Source organism: Physeter macrocephalus, chromosome 9, assembly GCF_002837175.3.
Source record: "Physeter macrocephalus isolate SW-GA chromosome 9, ASM283717v5, whole genome shotgun sequence".
Lineage (NCBI taxonomy): Eukaryota > Metazoa > Chordata > Mammalia > Artiodactyla > Physeteridae > Physeter > Physeter macrocephalus.
In genome coordinates this window covers 49,923,873-49,941,892 of record NC_041222.1, presented here as the reverse complement: position 1 = coordinate 49,941,892, position 18,020 = coordinate 49,923,873, and the positions used below count along the sequence as shown (strand labels likewise).

The following is an 18,020-nucleotide window of genomic DNA, read 5'->3' as shown; positions in this document are numbered from 1 at the left end:
TGACTGCATTTAGAACGTAGCAAATGATGAACTCCTGGCAATTAAAAGGAGTTATTGCCTCTGTGTTTTATGGATTATGATCTTGCATGGGTGTTCGGGGAAGAGCTATAAGCCAAAGGAGTACTTAAAGATTCAGCCTACATCATAAAGTTACAAAGGAACCACCATATTCCAAGAAGGAAAAAACAGCATTTACATTTGCTATTTGACAAAGAATTGTTCAGAGGGTAAGTAAAATGTGCATAGAAACTGCTTTAGCTGAGAAATAGACTGGCTAATGATGTATAACGCCTGACATTTATACAGCATTTTGCAGTTAACAGAATGCTTTAACATACATCTCGTCTGATCCTCACAAACGTTCCATGAGGTAGGCAGACACTATTAATTACCCCCATTTTACTGACAAGGAAACTGAGCCTCTGAGGAGGCTCCTTTCAGTTGTCAGGATCTCTGGAGAAGTGAAGCGGTGTAAGAGACAAAGAACTGAGGACACCCAGGTGGACCTGGGGACAGGAGAGAAGCAGACGGTCATCAGAGCTGGCAGGCCCGGATGAAGCAGCAAGGGAAAAATGCAGGAGCCTCCAGAGTGCGGCAGGGGAGGCTGTAAGGCCCGGGTCCTGCTCAGCAGGCCTCTTCTGAAGACCCCTGGACCTTCCCCTACAGGCCGGGCTCTGCCTGCACCTCCCATCCACTGAGTAGTCCACCTCATTCCACAGGTGATCCTGGCGGTGCCACAAGCAGTCTTCTCACCTCACTTCTTCCACTCAGCACTGCCTCCTCCTCGGGCAGCAACTCAGAACAAATTTCCCACTAGCTCATCCTGGGAAGGTGCTTTTTAGAGGGGGAGGGGTACAGATACATTTTGTAAACTTAAGTTTGTATGTATTGAGAATGACACAATAAAATTTGAATACAAAGGAATTAAATACTTGACTACTTTGATAAATTTTTTGCACATTTAGCAATTCATGTTTTGCTAATCCTGGTATTTTACTGATGAGGCCAATATGACTGATGATTGAAATGCACACTTGACCAGTTAAGCTTTAAATACAGACTGGGCAAGGTTCTGTGGTTTAAATGAGAGGCACACACAGGAAATATTTAGTTGCTTATGATTAGAAATCCACCATGTATTACTTTCCATTATTAACAGAAATTTTGCATCATAAAGGAGTGGGCCTTTTACTGTTGGGTTCTTAGTATACCTGAGAGGGTCATCTTTCTCACTGCAGACTATGCCTCCATTTAAAGCTACAGGCAAAGAAAAAAAAGTGTGTGCTCAGAGGCTCTGCAGAGTTGACAGTCTGCATCTAATTTAGTCAAATGAAAATAAGTTTCTTCTTGGCCTTCATAATATTTGATCTCAGGCTACACAGAATTGAAAGGGTAGGATGAAGAATTGTATTCTATATATGCCCCTGGAGTTATCATCTCACTTTTCATTTCCCTTCCCTTCCAAAGATGTACATGGTACTAAGAAGACTGGAAGGTGTAGCTTCTAAATAGATGCTGTCTCCTAGGATAGGAAGCTACATCAGCTCAGGGATAACTCTGAGCTAAAACCCAGATGGTTTGGTGATGGGGCAAGGAGAGAACAAGAGTAAGTTTCTTCCTTCTCCTAAAGTTTTATTCCATGTGGAGGAAGCTCCATTAAGGTAATACTCCTGGCTTTTCTTTTTTTTCCCACTCCCTCATTCATTCTTTTTTTTTTTTTTAATTTTCCTTGGAGGATACTTGATTTACAATGTTGTGTTAGTTTCAGGTGTACAACAAAGTGAATCAGTTACACATATACATATACACACTCTTTTTAAGATTCTTTTCCCATATAGGCCATTACTGAGTATTGAGTAGAGTTCCCTGTGCTATAGAATAGGTTCTTATTAGTTATCTACTACTATATTTTATATATAGTAGTGTGTATATGTCAGTTCCAGTCTCCCAATTTATCCCTCCCCTGCCAAAGCAATCTACAGAATCAACACAATCCCTATCAAATTTCCAATGGCATTTTTCACAGAATTACAACAAAAAATTTTATAATTTGTATGCAAACACAAAAGACCACAAATAGCAAAAGCAATCTTGAGAAAGAAAAATGGAGCTGGAGGAATCAGGCTCCCTGACTTCAGACTATACTACAAAGCTACAGCAATCAAGACAGTATGGTACTGGCACAAAAACAGAAATATAAAACAATGGAACAGAATAGAAAGTTCAGAGATAATGCCACACACCTATGGTCACCTAGTCTATGACAAAGGAGGCAAGAATATACAATGGAGAAAAGACAGTCTCTTCGATAAGTGGGGCTGGGAAAACTGAACAGCTACATGTAAACAAATGAAATTAGAACACTCCCTGACACCATACACAAAAAGAAACTCAAGATGTATTAAAGATCTAAATGTAAGGCTGGATACTATAAAACTCTTAGAGGAAAACAGGCAGAACACTCTTTGACATAAATCGTAGCAAAATCTTTTTGAATCCACCTCCTAGAGTAATGAAAATAAAAACAAAAATAAACAAATGGGACCTAATGAAACTTTAAAGCTTTTGCACAGCAAAGGAAACCATAAACAAAACAAAAAGACAACCCTCAGAATGGGAGAAAATATTTGCAAATGAAGCAACCAACAAAAGATTAATATTCAAAACATACAAACAGTTCTTGGAGCTCAATATCAAAAAACCAAACAACCCAATCAAAACATGGGCAGAAGACCTAAATAGACATTTCTCCAGAGAAGACATACAAATGGCCAACAAACACATGAAAAGATGCTCAACATCACTAATTGTTAGAGAAAGGCAAATCAAAACTACAATGAGGTATCACCTTACACCAGTCAGAATGGCCATCATTAAAAAATCTATAAACAATGCTGGAGAGGGTGTGGAGAAAAGGGAACCCTCATACACTGTTGGTGGAAATGCAAATTGATACAGCCACTGTGGAAAACAGTATGGAGGTTCCTTAAAAAACTAAAAATAGAGATCCCAGGAAGAGGACTGGGGTTGGATGCATGAACACAGCCTGAAGGGGGTTAGTGTGCCACAGCTAGCTGGGAGGGAGTCAGGGAAAAAGTCTGGACCTGCCTAAGAGGCAAGAGACCATTGTTTCAGGGTGCGCGAGGAGAGGGGATTCAGTGCACTGCCTAAACAAGCTCCAGAAACGGGCACGAGCCATGGCTTTCAGCGCAGACACCAGAGACAGGCATGAAACACTAAGGCTGCTGCTGCTGCAGCCACCAAGAAGCCTGTGTGCAAGCAAAGGTCACTATCCACACCTTCCCTCCCAGGAGCCTGTGCAGCCTGCCATTGCCAGGGTCCCAAAATCCAGGGACAACCTCCCCGGGAGAACACACGGTATGCCTCAGGCTGTTGCAGTGTCACGTCGGCCTCTTCCTCTGCAGGGTCGCCCTGCATTCCGTACCCCTCCCTCCCCACAGCCCCCTAATCAGCTGCTCATTTAACCCCGTTGTGTCTGGGCGAAGAACAGATGCCTCAGGCGACCTACAGGCAGAGGCGGGGTCAAATCCAAAGCTGAACCCCAGGAGCTGTGCGAACAAAGAAGAGAAAGGGAAATTTCTCCCAGCAGTCTCAGAAGCAGCAGATTAAATCTCCACAATCAACTTGATATACCCAGCATCTGTGGAATACTTGAATAGACAATGAATCATCCCAAAATTAAAGCGATGGACTTTGTGTGATTTTGTCTGTATAGCTTTGCTTTTACCATTTCTCCTAGGGTTCTGTCTGTCCATTTCTTTGGTTTTTGTTTGGGTTTTTTTGTACACTTTTTTAGCCCTTGTTATCATTGGTGGATTTGTTTTTTTGGTTTGGTTGCTCTCTTCTTTCTTTCATTTTATTACTTTTCAATTTTTTAAAAATTTTTAATAATTAAAAAAAATTTTCACTTTAATAACTTTATTTTATTTTTTCTTTCTTCTTTTCTCCCTTTTCTTCTGACCCATGTGACTGACAGAGTCTTGGTGCTCCGACCGGGTGTCAGGACTGAGCCTCTGAGGTGGGAGAGCTGAGTTCAGGACACTGGTCCACCAGAGACCTGCTGGCTCCACATAACATCAAATGGTGAAAGCTTTCCCAGAGATCTCCATCTCAACGCTAAGACCCAGCTCCACTCAATGACCAGCAAGCTACAGTGCTGGACACCCTACGCCAAACAACTAGCAAGACAGGAACACAACCCCACCCATTAGCAGAGAGGCTGCCTTAAATCATAATAAGGTCACAGACACCCAAAACATACCACCAGACGTGGTCCTGTCCACCAGAAAGACAAGATCCAGCCTCATCCACTGGGATACAGGCACCAGGAAGCCTACACAACCCACTGAATCAACGTTAGCCACTGGAGGCAGACACCAAAAACAACAGGAAGTACGAACCTGCTGTCTGCAAAAAGGAGACCCCAAACACAGTAAGTTAAGCAAAATGAGAAGACAGAGTAACACACAGCAGATGAAGGAGCAAGGTAAAAACCCACCAGACCAAACAAATGAAGAGGAAATAAGCAATCTACCTGAAACAGAATTCAGAGTAATGATAGTAAAGATGATCCAAAATCTTGGAAATAGAATGGACAAAATACAAGAAACGTTTAACAAGGACCTAGAAGAACAAAAGAGCAAACAGTGATGAACAACACAATAAATGAAATTAAAAATTCTCTAGAAGGAATCAATAGCAGAAAAACTAAGGCAGAAGAACGGATAAGTGACGTGGAAGATAAAATAGTGGAAATGACTACCAAAGAGAAGAATAAAGAAAAAAGAATGAAAAGAATTGAGGACAGTCTCAGAGACCTCTGAGAGAACATTAAACGCACCAACATTAGAATTATACGGGGTCCTAGAAAAAGAAGAGAAAAAGAAAAGGACTGAGAAAATATTTGAAGAGATTATAGTTGAAAACTTCCCTAATATGGGAAAGGGAATAGTCAGTCAACTCCAGAGAGTGCAGAGAGTCCCCTACAGGATAAATCCAAGGAGACACATGCCAAGACACATTAATCAAACTATCAAAAATTAAATACAAAGAAAAAATATTAAAAGCAGCAAGGGAAAACAACAAATAACATACAAGGGAATCCCCATAAGGTTAACAGCTGATCTTTCAGCAGACACTCTGCAAGCCAGAAGGGAGTGGCAGGACATATTTAAAGTGATGAAAGGAAAAAACCTACAACCAAGACTAATGTAGATGGACTAAATGCTCCAACCAAAAGACATAGACTGGCTGAATGGATACAAAGACAAGACCTGCATATATGCTGTCTATGAGAGCCCACTTCAGATCTAGGGACACCTACAGACAAAGTGAGGGGATGGAAAAAGATATTCCATGCAAATGGAAATTAAAAGAAAACTGGAGTTTCAATACTCATATCAGACAAAATAAACTTTAAAATAAATACTGTTACAAGAGACAAGGAAGGACACAACAAAATGATAAAGGGATCAATCCAAGAAGAAGATATAACAATTGTAAATATTTATGCACCCACATAGGAGCACCTCAACATATAAGGCAAATGCTAACAGCCATAAAAGGGGAAATCAACAGTAACACAATCATAGTAGGGGACTTTAACACCCCACTTTTGCCAATGAACAGATCACCCAAATTAAACTCAATAAGAAAACACAAGCTTTAAATGATACATTAAACAAGATGGACTTAACTGATATTTACAGGACATTTCATCCAAACACAACAGAATACACTTTATTCTCAAGTGCTCATGGAACATTTTCCAGGATAGATCATATCTTGGGTCAAAAATCAAGCGTTGGTAAATTTAAGAAAATTGAAATCGTATCAAGTATCTTTTCTGACCACAACGCTATGAGACTGGATATCAATTACAGGAAAAAGTCTGTAAAAATTCCAAACACATGGAGGATAAACAATACACTACTAAATAACAGAGATCACTGAAGAAATCAAAGAGGAAATCAAAAAATACCTAGAAACAAATGACAGTGAAAACACGATGACCCAAAACCTATGGGATGCACCAAAAGCAGTTCTAAGAGGGGAGTTTATAGCAGTAAAATCCTAACTCAAGAAACATGAAAAATCTCAAATAAACAACCTAACCTTTCACATAAAGCAAATAGAGAAAGAAGAACAAAAAATCCCCAGTGTTAGCAGAAGGAAAGAAATCATAAAGATCGGATAAGAAAGAAATGAAGGAAACAATAGCAAAGATCAATAAAAGCTGGTTCTTTGAGAAGGTAAACAAAATTGATAAACCATTAGCCAGACTCATCAAGAAAAGAAGGGAGAAGACTCAAATCAATAGAATTAGAAATGAAAACGGAGAAGTAACAACTGACACTAAAGAAATACAAAGGATCAGAAAAGCATGATTCAAAGAGTCATGTACCACAGTGTTCATTGCAACTCTGTTTGCAATAGCCAGGACAAGGAGGCAATGTAAGCGTCCATCGACAGATGAATAGATAAAGAAGATGTGGCACATATGTAGAATGGAATATTACTCAGCCATAAAAAGAAACAAATCTGAGTTATTTGTAGTGAGGTGGATGGACCAAGAGTCTGTCATACAGAGTGAATAGGTCAGAAAGAAAAAACAAATACCATATGCTAACACATATATATGGAATCTAATGTAAAATAGATAGCTAGTGGGAAGCAGTCGCATAGCACAGGGAGATCAGCTCGGTGCTTTGTAACCAGCTAGAGGGGTGGGAGGGAGGGAGGGAGACGCAAGAGCGAAGAGACATGGGGATATATGTATATGTATAGCTGATTCACTTTGTCATAAAGCAGAAAGTAACACACTATTGTAAAGCAATTATATTCCAATAAAGACGTTAAAAAAAAAACTAAAAACAGAACTACCATATGACCCAACAATCCCAATACTGGGCATATACCCTGAGAAAACCATAATTCAAAAAAAACACATGCACCCCAATGTTCATAGCAGCACTATTTACAATAGCCAGGACATGGAAGCAACCTGAATGTCCACCAACAGAGGAATGGATAAAGAAGATGTGGTACATATATACAATGGGATATTACTCAGCCATAAAAAGGAATGAAATTGGGTCATTTATAGAAACATGGATGGTCTAAAGAGTGTCATACAGAGTGAAGTAAGTCAGAAAGAGAAAAGCAAATATCGTATAATAATGCATATATGTGGAATCTAAAAAAATGGTATAGATGACTTTATTTGCAAAGCAGAAATAGGACACAGGCATAGAGAACAAATGTATAGACACCAAGGGGGAAAGCGGTGGGGTGGGATGAATTGGGAGACTGGGATTGACACATATACATTATTGATACTATGTATAACATAGACAACTGATGGAAACATACTGTATAGCACAGGAACCTAATGCACTATGGTAACCTAAATGAGAGGGAAGTCCAAAAGGGAGGGGATATCTGTATGTATATGGCTGATTCATTTTTTTGTGCAGTGGAGGCTAACACAAAATTGTAAAGCAACCATACTCCAATAAAAATTAATCAGAACAAAAAGACATATGGATGGCTAAAAAGCACATTAAAAGATGCTCAACATCAGTAATTCTTAGTGAAATGCAAATCAAAACTACAATGAGGTATCACCTCACACTAGTCAGAATGGACATGATCAAAATGTCTACAAACAATAAATGCTGGAGAGGGTGTGGAGAAAGGGGAACCCTCCCACACTGTTGGTGGTACAGGCACTATGGAGGACAGTATGGAGGTTCCTTAAAAAACTAAAAATAGAGCTACCATATGATCCAGCAATCCCACTCCTGGGCATATATCTGGAGAAAACCATAATTCAAAAAGAGACACGCACCCCAGTGTTCATTGTAGCACTATTTACAATAGCCAAGACATGGAAGCAACCTAAATGTCCACCAATAGAGGAATGGTTAAAGAAGATGTGGTACATATATATAATGGACTATTACTCAGCTATTAAAAAGAACAAAATAATGCCGTTTGCAGCAACATGGATGGACCTAGAGATTGTCATACTGAGTGAAATAAGTCAGACAGAGAAAGACAAGTATCATGTGATATCACTTATATGTGGAATCTTAAAAAGGGGTACAAATTAACTTATCTATAGAGCAGAAATAGAGTTATAGATGTAGAAAACAAACTCATTCTCCAAGAGAATAAGGAGTGACAATTTTATTGTTGAGTTTTCTGAAGGAGACTGCATTTTCCAAACTATGCACTACAGTGCCTTGGGGCACCTCAGCAAACTCACTGGGGTTCTGAAATAGAGATATTTTCAGGGGAAACACAGGGACACTTGTCAGAAACCAAGCTTATTACTACTATTAAGTTGTTTAGACCAAACTAGTAGATGGAACTGTTAGGTATTTCCTTTGGCCTAGGAGCGCTATAAAAAATGTGCTGAGATAGCCAGGGTCTGTAAGCCAAGCAAGGCTGGTAACTTCTGGCTTACCCCTCACCTTCTGTTTCTCTTTGAAGCCTCTCTGCCAGCAGAGAACTTGCTTTCTGCTCTGCTTTCACAGAGAGGATCTGGCGGTGCCCTGTACTACCTTTCTAGGAGGGCTAATCCTCAGGTCCAGTGTCAGGAAAATTCTTTGCCCACAGATGTAAGCCACACTCTCCAGCAACTGCTTTATGACAAAGGAGATATGTTAAGTTTTCAAACTGACTTCTTTCTCTCTCTAACTTGCTTGTCCTCAGGCAGGATGAGATGTTTTCTATTGGGCCCTTCCTCAATCCCAACAGAGGCAAGTCAAGGCCTCAGGCATCACAAGGCCACAGTCCCCATCTACTCACCCACCACAAGCCACCTCCAAGCAGGAGAGTTATGCCCCTAGTTTCAGATTTGACCTTCAACAGAGGTTTACTAGCCTTTAAAATAACTACCCCAAACCAATCCTGACCTGCAATTCTACGTACCATAACACCAAGGTGTGGCAATGGCCATAGATATGTGGCCTGAGGAAAGGATAAAGTATACTTGAATTTATCATAAACATACACCCTTATTAGTAAACTAAATGTATGCAACTTTACCAAGTGAGGAACAATTCCTTTTTGAAAAATTCTTTGGAACTAAATGTCTGAGATACAGTTTGACGTCTTGCTTACTGTCAATGAGCGCTTTACTCACAGCAAATCTTAATTTGGCACAGTGACCTGCAAGAGCCCCTCCAGCTCAGCCTCCAGGCACAGTGACCTCCAAGAGCCCCTCCAGCTCAGCCTCCAGGCACAGTGACCTCCAAAAGCCCCTCCAGCTCAGCCTCCAGGCACAGTGACCTCCGAGAGCCCCTCCAGCTCAGCCTCCAGGCACAGTGACCTCCGAGAGCCCCTCCAGCTCAGCCTCCAGGCACAGTGACCTCCAAGAGCCCCCCAGCTCAGCCTCCAGGCACAGTGACCTCCAAGAGCCCCCCAGCTCAGCCTCCAGGCACAGTGACCTCCAAGAGCCCCCCAGCTCAGCCTCCAGGCACAGTGACCTCCAAGAGCCCCCCAGCTCAGCCTCCAGGCACAGTGACCTCCAAGAGCCCCTCCAGCTCAGCCTCCACCCAGCTGTGCTCCGGATCGGCCACAGTCAGTTCACACGCTTTCCCGTCAAAATCTAGGGAAGACACTTCAGTTTGCTTTCTCAATTTCTTGTCTTCAGAACTTTTTTCTTTATTCATAGTAGCAGAATAAAGAAAAATAACCAACCAAACACATAAGAACATAAGATTTTTCTGAGAATCTCCCTTCCCCCTCCACTACCAGGAGGCATTATTCTCGGTCATGATGCCCAATTTCTCACCCTTTGCCAGGTCCTTTAGCTGGAAGTGGATGTTCCTGGACTTGCATATAACTTCATTTAGTGAGTATTACTCATTATTTACACCCCAGCTACTTCCCAAATCGACTTAAGGCAGCTTATAGTAAAACACAAGAGTTTATTTCTGTAACATCTACTTTCCTCCATAGAGAAGTGGTTTCAATTCATCAGCTGTCTCAATTCTTGAGTCTGCCAGAAACTTTCTATGACTACATGGCATATAAAGCATTTAAACAGAAATGGGATTAGGAGCATGTGGGCTGACGAAAAGAAGTTGAAAAGTCTGATATTTACGTTTCCCCAACCCCTCCAGCATAGAAGCTGCTGGGAGTCCCCAAAACTGTCATAGTCACTAATCTGATATCTATTTACTGACCACCTGTGTGAGACACTAGAGGAGCCAACAGTGTCCAGCTCCCCAAGCTAGGGACAGACAGAGGGTGTTGTGTCCATACCTGGAAGCCTGTCACACTGAGCCCCACAGCTGTGGGCTGGGGACCTCAGGGGTCCCTGCAAGGGCTGGAATCCATGTGGAGTACATGAGCTTTGGCCACCATGATCACTTCAACCAGAACAGCATTTTTGATTTTATAGGTTGGGTTTCTGAGTAGGACTTCATGCAGGAAAAAAAAAAAAAAAAAAAGTTTCTGTTAAAAATGAGAGGTCTGAAAAAAATGAAATAAAATGTCTGAAGATGAGGGGATTCAGTTTATGGAAAGCAATGGCTTGAAGGGTCTGCCTCTCTCTTAAAGCCCTTCAGTGGCTCACATCTCCCTGGCTGTGCATGAGGAATCAGACAGTAGCGCAGAGCTTCTCAAAGTGTGGCCCCAACTGCTGGGGACACACTTTAAAAATGAAGATTCCAGCCCACACTGCCCACAGCTCTATGTGACCTGGATGGTTTTTTAAAGCATTATAGAATTTGAGATCTATTCTACCAAAGGATGTAAAATGTTAAAGAGACCTTTCCTGATGCAGTTCTTAGTGTGTTACTGGAGCAAGTAACACTTTGCTGGAAAAGTATATGCATTAAAAACCTTGACTAATGCATTTTTCTCAGTTGCTGTCTAGACCCTCAGAAGAAGTCTGCCTTCCCCTGACAGAAATACCTGTTTACCCTTTGCTGTACTGCCTCCAGGGATGTGTGGACTCCCCTGAAATCTGCCAGAGCCCTCTCCCCAGGGACACTGGTGCCTGGAGCTGCCAGTAAGCCTGTAGCTAGAGTACTACATAGATGAGGTAAAAATTAAAGACAAATAGTCATCATAGTCAGGAGTGGACTTCTGCCTATGATTAAAGGGCTGCAATTAAAGGACTGCGATGAGTCAGGCAAGAGGCAAGAGGACGGTGTCATATCACATTCCTGCCAAACTCAGGGCCAAACTGCTGTACTTGCTCTCCTAACAAAGAGGAAAGCCCAATTGCCCGTCTGATTATTTGAATTCTGAAGTCACTGTGTTCTTGGAACTGCCTCTAGGCCCTTTGAAAGGGACCTCTAGAAGGAGCAGCTGTCTTTGCATGCGGCCTGCCTTCCTCCCTCCCCAGTTCCCACCTCTACTCCTATCAAGTATAAACCACAGGGCAGGCAGCCCCGTCTATCAGTCCTGCTGCACCAGATGAAGACACGGTATGTGAATTCCCAGCACTTAATCAGCATATAGTTTGGAACCTCTTACAGTCCCCCATGCAGAAAATGCTTAAGTGCCCGAGAGCAAACTGATGCCAGCAGCTGCGGGCATTTTAAGGGATAATCACCTGCTCATTACTGGACTCGGGCAGAGATTAACAAGACTGACTGAAAGCCATGTGCTAATCATACTGGCTATCTGTCATCTGGCTTCCCAGCATCTGAACCCCCTTCTCCCCTTCAGAGTCTCAGTGGAAGGCAGAGCTCACCTGCCATTACAAGTGCTGAAAGATGCCAGATACTCCCTTGCCCAGCAGCAGGTGTGGACCAGGGCCCAGCCAATTAGCTACATCCTGCCAGTAGATATAGAACCTGGGACCAGAGATGCAGAGAAACAGTGGAGGGGAGAATGCTCTCAGGCCGGCAGCAGCAGTGGCAGCTCCCACGTGCCGATGGCAGAACCCTGGTCCAGGTGGACCGAAAGGGGAGGTGGCCTGGTCCTACTCACGTTGCAGCTGAGCAGCCTCCCTCATTCTCACCTGTTTTTTGACTTTGTTTTTCTGCATTCCTGGAGATTCTGCGGGCATCCTTATAACTTTCCACTAAGTTCCTGTAGTGCCTAAATCAGTTACAGTCAGTCTTTTGTTTTGTTTTGTTTTGGCCACGTCACAAGGCTTGCGGGATCTTAGGTCCCTGACAGGGATTGAACCCGGGTCCCCGGCAGGGAAAGCGCCGAGTCCTATCCACTAGGCCGCCAGGGAATTCCTGAGTTACAGTCAGTTTTTGTTGCTCGACACTAACGACCCTGACGGCTAAGGAACGGCTAGTTTGGGTAATGGCAGATCCCGCCTCACAAAGTGAGGAAAAAACCCTTTCATTTAACGATGGAATATAAAAATGGAGGGTTTCCCTGACCACCTAATCCTCGTTCAAAGGCCTATGAGGAAAACCATCCCTCACAAAGGAAGGGAACATATTCATGTCACTGCCCACCTGTTTACAAGGCACGGCCCTAGATGATTTGTGACTGTCCCCAAGTTTCCAGTACTCCCCACAGTCTGAAGATTTACTCTCCGCAACGGAAGCCCTTTAGAGGGGGCTCTCATGGGGACTGCTTTCAGAGGGATGCACCATGTTCGCATGGATAAAATTCTGGACTGTTTGTTGAATATAGGTCATAATGATTTGCTATCAACCTTCATGAAGAAATTAACAAAGATAGAAAAACATTTTAAAATTCTTTTTCTTAAAAATAACTTTTTGTTCTGAGCTTCTACTATATATTCCTTTGGGGGAAATTATAGACTTTTTTTTTTTTTTTTAAGACAGAAGAATTTAAAACAACCCATATTTCCACCACCTAGAAGTAAATCCTGTTACCACGTGGATTTTCTCTCTACGCTTCTATGCATTTAAAAAAAAAAATTCGGGCCTCCTGTACAGATAAAATATTTTCCCTCATAGCTACGACCTTTATTTTGTTTCACATGAGCACACAACTGACCTCTCTCGGAAGAATCAGCCAAGGCTGCTGTTGTGAAGAGCTCACACTGCAGTTCCCACCGTGTTCCTCACTCATCCCACAGGACGCCCCATAGGAGGGGAGGGGTCTTTCTATTGTGGTAAAATAGGCAAAATATAAAACTTGCCTTTTAACCACTTTCAAGTACACATTCTAGTGGCCTTACGTATATTCACAGTGCTGTACAACCATCACCACCCTCCTTTCCAGAAGCTGTTCATCATCCCAAACTGAAACTCCGTATTGTTAAACTCCGTTTAACAATAACTCTCCATCCCCCCATCCCTGGTAACCACCATTCTACTCTCTGTCTCTAAGAATTTGGCTATTGGTAAGCACCTCATAAGTGAAATAATGTATTTTCCCTTTTGCATATACATATATAATTTTGTACCTTGCTATTTATCACTTGTAATTAAGAGGATCTTCTTATTAATTATCCTTTGAAAGCTCCATTTTACTGAATATATGCAACATTATGGATATTCCACAATTAATTTAAGCACGCGCCTACTGTGAGATATGTAGGTCTTTCCAATTTTCCCCATCATGTATAATACTATTGTATATTTTTCTCCATAAATCTTGGTCCAAATTACTGTCTACATTCTTAGAATAGACTTGTAGAACCAGAATCACTTGGTGAAAAGGTATATAAACTATTTATAAAGTTAATTTCATCAGCTTTGAAAAATTCACCATCAGACTTACTTTTCTAGTGCAGTAAATCTATTCTTAGCCACTAGAGAAAATTCTGCTTCAGTCAGTCCAAGGTGGGGTCCAGGCTGAATGCCCTCCCAAGCCATCTGATGCTCAGCCACGTTGAGAATCACCGCACAAGAAGATTCTCTCCCAGCATAAACTATACATCCTGCCTATAAAGGAAGAACTAATTCCATGCTGTTTCCGCTGACTATAGCTCTTCTACAGTGACAGCCTTCCAACATACCTCTTATCTTTGTTCTGTGCTAGTTGTGAAACACTGTCATTTCAGCCTGGGGGTCAATGGATTCAAGCCAACCTGCTTCCATACTGACAGCCATCATTCTGGGAAAATTCTATGTCTGATATCCAGTTTTCCTTTATAATAGGTTTTTAATTCTTTTTTAAGGGACACATACATACACACGCACACACACGCACCCCTTCTCTAAGATACTCTGGTTATCTCTGTTAAGCTGGCGTGACACCCTCCTTATTCCCTCCAACAGCCAAACTCCTTTCCAGCAGCCACACTTCGCCAGTGCCCTGACACTTAACCACACCTATCTTCTAAACAATTGTATCTTCTTCAGAGACTGAACAGTACTGACACTTATTTGGTAAATTCCTGAGGGCCAATTGGTTACTATACACTTTCCCTCCCACTATAAGCCAAGAGTGAACACAATTCCTGGTAAAGGTACTGAGGTCCCAGAGATGGAGGCGGTCTTATTCTTCTCAAAGTTACTACAGCATTAAGCCTCAGAAGGTATAGTGCTAAAAGAAGTCACATCTTTGTTATTAGAACTAGGTGAGATTGTGACATGGAAAAGCCTCTAAAATCATAGAAAGTATACAAAGCTAGGCAATTTCTTTTGGAATTATCTTTCTGGTTCTTTTGAAGTGAGGAAGCATAAGAGAAGTCAGTACGAGAATCAGGGGTGACACTGGGGAGCTGACCTGACGGCAAAGGCCTGTGAGGGACGGATACAGGCAGGCAGAGAGCACGTGAGGCCTTAGCGAGGCAGCTCTGAAGTGCTGGCCAGGGGTTTTCCACATCCTCGTAATTGAAGAGTATGAAAGGAACCGAAAGGATCATTTATTCACCCTTACCCGCCTTTGAGAGAGGCCTCTCCTCCCTCCTTTCCCGCCTCTTCTCCCTCTCTGGCATACACCGAGTGTCTCCTGGCACCTAGCGCTGAACTCGGCATTGGGAAGACAGAGACAAAAACAGTCCTTTCGGAGTCCTTTCTCCCAAGGAATTCAGAATCCACTGGGGACTCAAATATATACATGACTATCTACAATATGTTGTACCGCGTGTGATCACAGGTAAGTGGGCAGGGAGGTGGGAACTCTGTTCACGACTCATATGCTCACTTGACATCAACTGTGTCAAGGCACTTCTCCTTATGATTAACCAAACTCCTCAGGCCTTCCCCTCAATGTTACATCCCCTGCCATCTAAACTGAATTAATCACAGAGTCCCCATTCAGGACTCTCCTGCACTCATCTGGCTAGGCCTATCTGAACGCCGTAAGCTGTGCAGAAAGCAGTGATGTAGCCCTTAAAGGCAGACATTGGAGGGAGCTTGCAGCTCCTGCAGCGCTTTGTGGGGATCACTGTTGGAGGCTCTGGCATGGCAGCTTGATTTTATTGGGGCTCCATAGTTGGTTATCACACTGACTATGTTGAGTGGTGTAGCCAAGCCAGGAAGACAGAGCTGTAGCCTGACCCTTTCTCTGCCTCTCGAGAGTGTTCTAGAATAATCCCACCAATGATCACTGGGCTGATGATTCCCCATCACACCAGTAGCCAAAGCAGGAAATCTTTCCAGTTAAACTCCCAAAAGCCCCAGATATACAAACTACTTGAAAATGGGATTTGTATGTTGAAAGTTTTCTGATACTTCTTCTTAGATCCTTCTTTTAGTAACCTCTCCTTTTATAAAGGTATGGAAGATGTATAATTCCCAAGTATTACTGGGAATCTTATGCTTAGGGACTCTCTTGACCAATGAATTGCCCCAAAATTACTACCCTCCACCACCAATAATAATAACCACCACTATAAACATAAACACTACCTGAGTGTTTATTATGTGCTGCTGGGCACTATGCTAACTGCTTCACACAATATATTTCAATAATTCCAACAATCCTAGCATTTATTATTATCTTCATTTTCTGGATAAAGTAACTGGTGTCAACTCCCTTGCCCTGGGTCACATGTTTAGTTATGGAGCAGAGATGCATACTAGGTCTGTCTGCTACACAACCAGTTCTTCCCACCTCAGAGAGACAGCCAGCAGCGTTCCTAAAGGCTGCCCCTGGGCTGGCTCCATCCTCCTGCTGTCTTCCCTATAGACACTAATGCACCCCAGAACTGTAACTCCTCATACTCAAAAAAGGGGAAGAATTCCCATCTATAGGAGACAGGTCTTTCCCCCTTTTTTAGTTGTTGGCAGAGGCTAAAGCATGAGGGGAACAAAATATTTTATCATGTCAATAAAAATGTATGTTGCAAAAAGAAGAAATGCAGGGCTTGAGGTGAATTTCTCTATAGTGGTTTCTAAAAATAAATGTCAGTTCCAAAAGCTGAAAAAAGAAAGATGAAAAGAAGGATAAGGATCAGCGTTGTGGGAGAAAAGGTTGTCCTGTGCTCACATGTCACACTGGGGGTTCTGAGATCAGACGGCAGCTCGGGCCACGCCAGCCTCTGCCCACTCCCCTCTGTTCCGCAGGGTGTGCACTGCTTCCCAGAGCACGCGGCTGGGCCCAATGACATGGCCCAGGGCAGCGCTTCCAGGCCTGCAGTCACACCGCCCAGGGTCAAAGAAGAGCTGCTGCTGTGCACAAGCGACTTCACCTCTTTATGTCCTGGCTTCCTCAGCAATAAAACGAAAATAATAATACAACCTTGCAGGGTTGTTGGGCAAATGAGAGCTAATATATACTTAAAAGGAGAGGAGAAGAGAAAAGCAAAGCACAGTGGCTGGCACCTGGTGAGTCTGAAGTGAACTGTGACTGGATTTAATTCATATCAACAGGGAACATCTGGAGGATGCTAGGGAGGGGACAAAAAGCTTTGGGAGAAGGTGATTCTTAGCATTTAAAATCATGAAGAAAGGACACACTGAGAAGCCAAGAACCTACTATTAAAGATGATCAGACAATGTTATCCTCTTTGAAAATCCAAAACAACCCCATGGGGTAGGAAGGCAGGTGTCATCTCCCATACAGATAAAGAAGCACAGTGACATGCCCCAGCTCACACAGCTAGTAAGCAGACAAGTGGGGCAGCCTTTCACTCAACACGTAACTTTTGAGCATCTCTTGTGTTCTAGGAATAGTGGGATTAGTAGTGAGAAAAACAGGTGTGGTGTTTTACTTCATGCAACTCTTTAGTGGAAAATGAAGGCCTTAAACTAAAATAATAATAATAAAGATAAGTGCAAGACATGTATTAGCTTTAATGTCCTTTCATTAACATGCTTCAGGACCAGTTTTGATGATGATAGGCTTACAAGACCACGTGTGCCCCAGAATCTGATTCATTCGTAGATCAGACACTGAAAATAAATACGCTTTGTAATCATTTTTGAATTGAAATTTTCTAAGTTCTTGTAAAACAAATACATACTAAAATAATAGTAGTTTCATATGCAATTAAGTAGTCAAAAACAAAACAAAACTAAAAGGTAAGTGCAAGAACTATATCATAGAACTTACAGTATAAAGCAGAAGCATTTAACAGAGGGATTATTGGCACACTTCATGGTTACTGTATCCCAGAGAGCCTCAAGATGCCCCAAGAGATGGGGGAACTAAAATGAAATTCTGACACAAGATTCTGAAAGAATCGTGATAAGGAAGATCAGGAAAAACGAGTCATAAAGAGTTCTCAGAAGGGTTCAGATCTTTTTAAACAAATAACATTTTTTCCTGATTGTAAAAATAAAACAGGCTTATATGGAAACTGTAAGAAGGTGATAAAGTTGAAAATCATAATCACCTATGATTATACTCTCCAGAGATAATCAGTAACGTTCTGATGCATTTCCTTTGAGGATTTTTTCTTTGCATATTTATATTTTTATACATAATTGGGACCATACTGTATATACAATTCTGAGCCTGATTCCACCACTTATGATTAAATATCCCTTGAAAACATGATTTTTCATTAAATATCCCTTGAAAACATGATTTTTAATAGCAGCATAAATAATTCATTTAACCTTCCGTCTAGCTGCACTGTATAAGTGTTCAATGTCCAGATTAAGGGAACAATGAGTCGTCACGCTTGCAGGGCCAGTTTGGGTTAC

The 18,020-nt window shown here is 42.1% G+C and overlaps 1 protein-coding gene across 5 annotated transcripts in view; it reads right to left on the bottom strand.

The window, feature by feature from the left end:
• KDM4C (lysine demethylase 4C) overlaps positions 1–18,020 on the bottom strand; it is a 425,934-nt gene that overhangs the window by 16,626 nt on the left and 391,288 nt on the right. The window lies entirely within an intron of this gene.